Source organism: Fukomys damarensis, unplaced genomic scaffold, assembly GCF_012274545.1.
Source record: "Fukomys damarensis isolate Sample0158 unplaced genomic scaffold, DMR_v1.0_HiC HiC_scaffold_1, whole genome shotgun sequence".
Taxonomy (NCBI): domain Eukaryota; kingdom Metazoa; phylum Chordata; class Mammalia; order Rodentia; family Bathyergidae; genus Fukomys; species Fukomys damarensis.
In genome coordinates, this window is record NW_022900913.1 from 71,305,533 (window position 1) to 71,314,024 (window position 8,492).

The 8,492-nt window shown below is 44.4% G+C and overlaps 1 pseudogene; it reads left to right on the forward strand.

Annotated features, from left to right (window-relative positions):
• LOC104861242 overlaps window positions 1-4,432 on the forward strand; it is an 8,218-nt pseudogene extending 3,786 nt beyond the window's left edge.
• The last annotated feature ends 4,060 nt before the right edge of the window (window positions 4,433-8,492 follow it).

Consider the following 8,492-nt stretch of genomic DNA (forward strand, 5'->3'; position numbering starts at 1 on the left):
AGAGCTCTTTATAATTTCCTCTCTTGTTTGAGCTTTGGGTTTTTCTTGCTCTTGTTTTTCTAGGAATCTAAGTTTCATCGTTAAGTTGTTTGATGGGAGGAGAGGCATGATGGGAAGAAGCAGCCTGTCCTTTGTTGGGAGAAGCCATATTTTTAACATGGAGGCTGCTATTCTATGTGGCAGCCATCTTAAGGCAAAGGAAATCTAACGTGATTTTTAAATAATTTTAAAATGATGATTAACAGGTTTTTTTTAAGAAAAAAAGAATGAACTCCTTCCTCCTTCCAGATGAACCTTTTTTTTGCACTACTGATGGCCAGGATGTCCTTTGTAGAAGAGCAGGAAGCAGCACCACTGAGCTCTAGCTATCAAGGACTTCTGGTCTTGAATGAAACAGACTCATTAGTTCATCGTCTTAGAGACTAGAAATCTGAGGTTAATGCACTGAGGGCAGGTCTGGTCTCTTGCAAGGCCTCTGCCCTTGGTTTACATACAGTGCTCTGCTGCCTTTTCACATGGTATGCATCTCCACTGTCATTTTGTACCTCCAAATTTCTTCTTATGAGGGCCCTACACCCATTGGATTAGGGTCCCTTAACTATCTCATTGCACCCTAGTCAGCTCTGTAAAAGCCCCACCTCCAATATAGTCATAAACTACTGGAGTTAGGGATCAACCTATAAATTTACAGGGACTCAATTAAGCCCCCTACATCCTTCATTTTAAATGTTTCCCACTTCTTACTCCAGCACCTAAGACCCCATCCTGGACTCCATATTTCTCTACCTGAGACCCCCGGCCCCTTAAACAAGCCCTGGAGCTCCTTAATGCTAGGCATGGCCATCTTTTCTAGTGCCATCTCTGTCATCCCTAAAGCCAGCTTACTGCTGTGGTGTCCCCCAAAATATGATTCCTCAGAGCTGCAATGCCAGAAGGTGAGGCCCCATAGGAGGTGTCTGGGTCATGGGGCTGGAGCCTAATGAGTGGATTCATGCCTTTCAGCCCTAAATGGGTTCTCCTGCTCATGTGTTGGAATGGTAGCCAGCAAAGCTGCTCCTTGTGTTCTGCCTTCTCACACAACCTGCTGCCCTTCATCTTTCCACGAGTTGTAATCCTAGCATTCTACCACATTTTTTGTTTAATAGATACAATATGACCTGTTCCAATGAATTGCTTTTGTTTTGTTTTGAGATGGGGTCTTGCTGTATTGCTCAGGGATTAGACAATCCTGCCTCAGACTCCTGAGCATCTGGGACTATAGTCACACACTACTGCCCCTGTCAAACAATGAAGTGACCTAAATGTTCACTTCTAAAATTGATTTGGCAATAACTCTAGATACACATAAAGGGTACAACATAAACAATCCAGAATGCAGGAAAATGAAGTTGGAGATCAGCATCCACCATGTATGTGGGCATGTCACAAGGTATCTCATAAGATATGAAGTGTCTACCTCTGAATATTGCAAATACAATGAGCCTTCCACATCTATGGGCTTTGTATTTGTGGATTGAAAATATGCATGACAAAAGTTTCATCTGTACTGAACATGGACGGGTTTCTGTTTTCCTGTTATTAACCCTAAACAATAGAATTAATTTGATAAACTAACAAATTCATCAGTGAAAAGATGATTTCAACTCATCTCACATCTGCACATGGACTTCCAACTGCTCTTCTTTCACCTTTCTGCTAAGCGCTTTCCCTGTTCTGCCTGCAAATATGCACCCCCCAACTTCTCCCGGAGGACCCTGTCTGTGAAGGCCACCTCCCAGTAACAACAACACAAGAAAACATGGAGGGGAGAGTATCCAGGACAGGAGATCAGCACCGTGCCAGCCTGCAGGAGCCATACTCCCCGATGGTCCACCTCCCAGGCAGCCTAATGTTATAGAGCCTGCTCCTTCCAATATTCTAAGGAGCATCCATTTCTACATATGTCAGGGTGATGACAACCATGGCAGAAACCAAACTCAGATGAGCTTAGGTGAAAGGGAATAGTTTTGGCTCAATACAAAGGCCAGAGGTGAACCAGTTTCTTGACTTCTGGACTCAGGCTCCAATGGGCAATATGACAACTCTCCACTCCCCCAGAAGCTGAAGACCAGAAGCTGCCCCTGCCATGAATTACATTCTGCCTAATCAATATTTACATTTACTTCTCAAGTGCTCTAAGTCAGATTTCCTTCAATATGCCAAGAGATGTAACAGAAGCCCTCGGTGGCAGTGGGATAAAGATCCCTAAGCCCTCCTGGTGTCAGACCTGCTCTCCTTTGCTGCCACGGTACACTGAGGCCTGGGCAAGGCACTGCTCTTGCCCCTAGCAGGACCTGCACACCACCCATCGCCCGCCCATTGCCCTCCCACCCTTTGCTGCAGCCAGGCAGTGGCCAAGCACGAGGACAATCCTCAACTTCTTCAAAATGGTGGGGTGCTTCTTCGACCGCAGGGTCTACATCGTGGAGGACAAGCTCGTGGAGAACCTGCGCAGCCGCGAGAGTGAGGAGCAGAAGTACAACTGCGTGCGGGGCATCCTTTGTGTCATCAAGCCCTGCAGTCACGTGCTGAGCATCTCCTCCATCCAACGTGACAGACTCCTAGGAGGTCATGGAGGGCTACTGTGCACCCAGCACAGCCAGCACTGCATACCCTGCAAGGGAGGCATCCGGAACAGCACTGACAAGTGTGAACAAGTGAAGACTCTGGCTTTGCTGATGACGTGCAAGTGTGTGGTGGTCGATGTGCCATTTGGCCAGGTTAAAGCAGGTGTAATGACCAATCTGAAGAACTATTCAGATAATGTATTGGAAAAGATCCCAAGAAGGTTCACCATGGAGCTGGCAAAGAAGGGTTTTATTGGTCCAGGCATTGATGTGCCTGGCCGGTACATGAGCAGGGCTGAGCAGGAGATTAGCTGGATTGCGGACACCTATGCCAGCACCATAGGGCACTATGATATTAACACATAAGCCTGTGTTACCTGGAAACCCATCAGTCAAGGGAGAATCCACAGGCAGATATTTGTGAACGGCTGTGGTTTTTCCTAAGATTGAGAACTTCAACGGTGAAGCTTCCTATGTGAGAGCACTTTAGGAATGACATCAGGCTTTGGAAAGAAAACGTCTGTTGTTCAGAGCTTTGGTAATGTGGGCCTGCACTCTATGAGATGTTTACATTGTTTTGGTTATATGTGTATTGGTGTTGGGGAGTCTGATGGGAGTATATATAATCCAAATGGTATTGTGCTGGGAGCACTGCACTGCAGATCACTATGGCCAGGCCTAACTCGCTGCCTCCCACGGATGAGGCAGGGCTCCGCATGGAAAGAGAAGCAGCATCTTGTTTGCTTCCTCCCACACAGGGCCCTGCAGGAAGAAAAAAGCCAGCAAGAGGGTGTGATGGAGCAAGGCCTGGCTGGGAAGAGGACTGTCTTCCTCCGCACCCATTCATCAGAAAACCATCAAGTTGATGTCTTGCAGATCTTAGCTCCTCTCCTGGCTCTGATTACAGACCAGCCCCTTTTACCTCCCTCTGTACTTCCCTTATTTCTACCACTATAAATAAATGCACTGCATTTGCCTGGGGTCTTTAGAGCCCTGCCTGGCCTCACCCTTGTTTCTCTTTGTTCTTTTGCAACTTTCTTTCTTTGCCTTTTCTTAATCTCCCACCAACACTTCTCACTCGTGGACCCTTCAGTAGTCCTGCAGGCTGTGGCAGTATTGACCCAAAATAACTGGAAGACTTCAAGTTGTGACATGGATCAATTCTGGGTAATCCCTAAGGCAAGAGTATAAAAGGAAGCATCTTGGAAGCTAACTTCACCATCATGATCCCTGCTGCCAGTGGGAAGCAGTTGACCAATCCAAAGCATCCAGGGTCAAAGCCAAGATCATCAAGGAAGGTTTCAGTGGTCCACCACTCCAGAAGCTGATAAGATTTTCCCAGAGAAGAATATCATGAATATCCCATATCTGTACTTGAATGCTGGAGGAGTGACAGTATCTTATTTTGAGTGGCTGAAGAATCTAAATCATGTCAGCTATGGTATGGCTCACTGACTTTCAAATATTAAAGGGATTATAACTTTTTAAAAAATGGATTCTAACCATTTGCTTATGTCTGTTCTAGAAGGCTTAGAAAGAAAACTTGGGAGGCATGACAGGACAATTCCTATTGTCCCAACAGCAGAGTTCCAGGACAGGTCATCAGGGCCATCAGAGAAAGACATAATATGCTCTGGCTTGGCTTGTATGGTGGAACATTCTGCCAGGCAGATCATGTGCACAGCCTGAAGTATAACCTGGGCTTGGACCTGAGGACAGCTGCCTACATCAACACCATTGAGCAAGTCTTCAAAATTTACGATGAAGCTAGCATGACCTTCACATCGATGCTGGCAGCCAGCGTCTCACTACTCCTCCACCTGTAACTTCTGCAGCCCTCTCACAGTCTACACATAACCGCGGCAATCTTTCCCATGACTCAGTAGATAATGGACACATTCTCAACCAGGAAGGCCAAATCAGCCCCTTAGGAGGCAGGAAGATAAGGCTAGGGATCATGCACAAGCTGTGCCAGGGAGCCACATGGGCATTTTGCCTAGAACTACGAAGCCCCTCCTCCCTGGCTGTGTCACCTCACTCTGGGGCTCCCAGTCCAGCCAGTGCTGACCAGGAAGGCAGTTGGAGCAATCACTCAGTGCTGCAGTTCTGCTCCAGGCAAGTCCACAGGAGCTATAGCTCTGACACATGTACGATTTAGTGTATGGCATTTTAAGAAGGTGGCATCATCCTCAAATGAATTACTGGTATTTACATCAACAAAATAACTCAGTTTTACAACAAAGACAAATAAAAGCTATTGCTCTCCTGCATTTTATTCTTTTAGAATAAGTACATGTTACTGTAATAAAATTGCCTTTAATCACTTAACAAGCCTAACCTTGACTCACAGTGAATGCCTATAACAGCAAATGAAGAAAGCTAGCATTTTTATAAAGCAGTATCACTTATAGCTTATAGGTCATGTAATGTCCAGCAGAAACTACAGAGCCCGATGGAGAGCTATGTGCATACCTACAGCCATGGAGGCTGTTTTCCTTAACTGTCAGAATTTGCTAACTACAATTATGACACATAGTCCAAAGAATGCAGTAACCTCCTTATCACAGTAATTAATCATTCCTCCCCTTTGAAGATCTATTGTGTTGAAAAATTTAACCATAATTCAAGTAGAGTATTCCAGAAAAGATCACTTGGGCTCTGTGTCTGGAGACTGGCTGGCTCTGAATACTGCAGGACCCCAGCCCTGCCTCACTTTCTGCTTTTGGCACCTGCCCCTTTCACAGCAGGCTGGTGCACCTGGAGGACTGTTTTGTTTGGGGAATCCCTTGGACAGGCCCCTTTAAACTGTAGGGTCCCAATGGAGTGCTAGATATGACTTATGTAAGAATGAGCACCATTTTTAACAGTAAAGAATTTTCAGAAATTTCTCACCACTTTATGACTGCATGACAGCTGGTGACAAGAATAGTTATTAAAAGTCTACCTTTTCCAGAAAAAAAAAATCGTTAAGGCCAGGGTAAGAGTAGGGTGAGGAGGAAGCCACTAGTAGGACAGCAGGAAACATCACAGGCACAGAGTCCTGGACATCTAGGGACACCGTAAATGCCTAGAGCCACTTGTACTCTTAGTTCCTTGAAGGAAAACTCTTTAATCTGAAATGCCCAGGACCAGGAAATGTGCTTGTGAATTGTCTTTCTTATTTTCTGTCGGCAATTAGCTCACCAAAGGCATATGAAAACAACAAACATACAGTGGCGCAAAGAAAAGGAGTCAGGCAATTGTATCCAGAATTAACCACTTAGAAACCCGACAACCAAAACTAGATCAAGTCTCAGAGAAAAAAGAAACACAGGAATTCCCAGGCAGGCCTAGAAATGTCTTGTGACCAGATTAAAGGCTCTTTGTTCAAGGATCCTTTGTTTACAGCTTAGAGCACCTGCAAAGAACTCCAGAAACATCTACCTCCCTTGCTTTGACTGGGGTTGTCCCAAAGATCTCACCCTTTGTGAAGCTGATGTCTGATTTCTTTTTCATACAGAGCAATGGCAGTTAGGCTCTGGTGAAAGGCCAGTTGTGTCTTCTTTCTGAGGGTGGTAGTCTAAACGCTGAACCAGTATGCTCAACCATAATGCATCTGCCTGCCCAGCAGTAGTCAATCAAGGGAGCCTGTGATGCCAGGTGTTTCCACTTGTATTTCTGGATCCAGGTGAGGTATGGAGGGGCCGGGAGATTCAGTACATCAATGAGAGTCCCAGGCAGCATCCACATATACAACTGATATGCACAAACATCACCAGGCCTCATTCTTATTCCCCACAGAGCACCACCACCTGGATATGGCCAGCTGAATCAGCAAAGCCAGCAGTCTTCCCGGTCTCATCATGTGGAGGACTGTATGGGTCCACCTCAGGACAGAAAGCTGAGCATAGGGGAGAACTGAAGCCAAAACATCAGCCCCTTATCACTGTCCAGTACATCGTGTCTGAATTTTCAAGGCAACACTACAAAATAGGCATCTTCGTAGATTTTTTACTTCTAGGGTGTTGTGTTTTAACATGCTCCCAAAATTTCATGTGTTGGAAACTTTGTCCACATTGTGGAAACTTTGAGAATTAGGACCCCCTAGCCCTGAGTGCACTCTCCTCAGTTGTGTGCTAACAGGTCATCAAGGGAAATGTTATAAAAGTGAGCTCCTCCTGGCAAGCTTGTTCTGCATCATCATGCATTGCCCTGTGCTGTGTTACATTGTGGGACGAAGGCCCTCAACAAATGCTGAGGCTATGCTTTTGAACTTCCAGCCTCACAACCATGAGCTAAGTAAACCTCCATTCTGTATAAATTACTCAGTCTCAGGTATGGAGTTACAGCCACAGAACACAGATTAAAACACTGAGTAAATGAAGTTTACAAGGATGGAGAAATTTATTAGTGGTTTTCTGATGGTGACACAAAGGCAGAATATGAAATCAGGTCTAATTTGAACCCTTTGGTCACTGAAGCCATTGCTGCCCCCTGTCGTGCCCTCTCCCCAAGTTCCTGCATCATCTGAATCCAAATGAAGAGCAGCAGCAGATGCTGAAAATCCTCAATGATTAAGGAAATACACATCAAAACCACCATGCCATAACTCTTCACACCTGTGGGAAATCTATGATCATGAAAGCAGGTAATAATGCCAAATGCTATTGCTGAGATGTGGATTGGAGCTATATAGCAATTCCTATGAAAGTCAACACCAAGTTACTATTTCATCCAGCAACTCCAGTCCTAAGTAAGGCCCAAGAGAACGGAAATGAATACTCAAATATTTATTTGTAAATGGTGCTTATTACAATAGAATATTATGAGCAAGAAAAAGGAAAGAAACATTGATGCATCCTACAACAAGGATAAACTTTGAAAACATTACTTTGGGTGGAAAAATCCAGTCAAAACGTACACAAGTCATATGATTTTATTTGCATGAAATGTCCAGAACAGGCAAATATATAGACAGAACAGAGATTATCAGGTGTCTAGGATTGGAGGGGATTGCTTTATTATAGATAAAAGACAGAGCATACTTTTTGAGGTAATGCAAATGTTGTATGTATTGTGATGTTGACTGGACAACTCTAAATATATTCTTTAAATCTTTAAATTTCACATTTTAGGTCCATGAATTGTATGGGATGTGAATTATATCTCTATAAATCTGTCACCAAATGAGGCATTCTCTATAATCTACCAAGTGTTCCAATCTGTAAATAGATTGTCTGCTCATCTTACTTAAGTTTATCTGGAATTCAGAAGCACGCATGATTTTATTGTAAATTTGTTTCTTACAGCAGTAAAAAATGTGGGATCAAAAGTAGGAGATATTTCTGTCAGAGAAGAAAGGTATGACTTGGCAGAGTGTGTTCTTGTTCCAGGCTCCACCCTTTGGTCTCTGCTTCCCGCCTGCCATGTGAGCAGTGTGTGTGTGTGTGTGTGTGTGTGTGTGCCATGCCCTTCCACTATGGAGTGGAAAACCCTGAAATTGTGTGTCAAAGTAAACCTTTCCTTCTCTAAATTGCAGGTGTTGAATATTTTGTCCCAGCATTGAGAAAGTGACACAGACAGGAAATACCAGGGGTATTTGTTGCTGTAACTGCAATTAACCATGAGGTTAGAAGCCTTTGCAAATGGTTTTCAGGGAAGGTTTGGAAAGTTTTGGAGATGCCTCCTAGAGCAGCCCCATAATGCTACAAACCAAACAAGGTGGGAAGCTCTGGTCATTGACCAGAAGTCCAGAATGCTGATAGGAATGCCGACAATAAAGACCAGGCTTAAAAGATTTCAGTTTGGAAACAGGACTCCATTTGGAATTGGGCTAGACTCCTTGTAAATTAGGCTGCGGCAGAAAATAAAAGACATCCTGTAATCATGGACTGGGAAAGTCTTAAC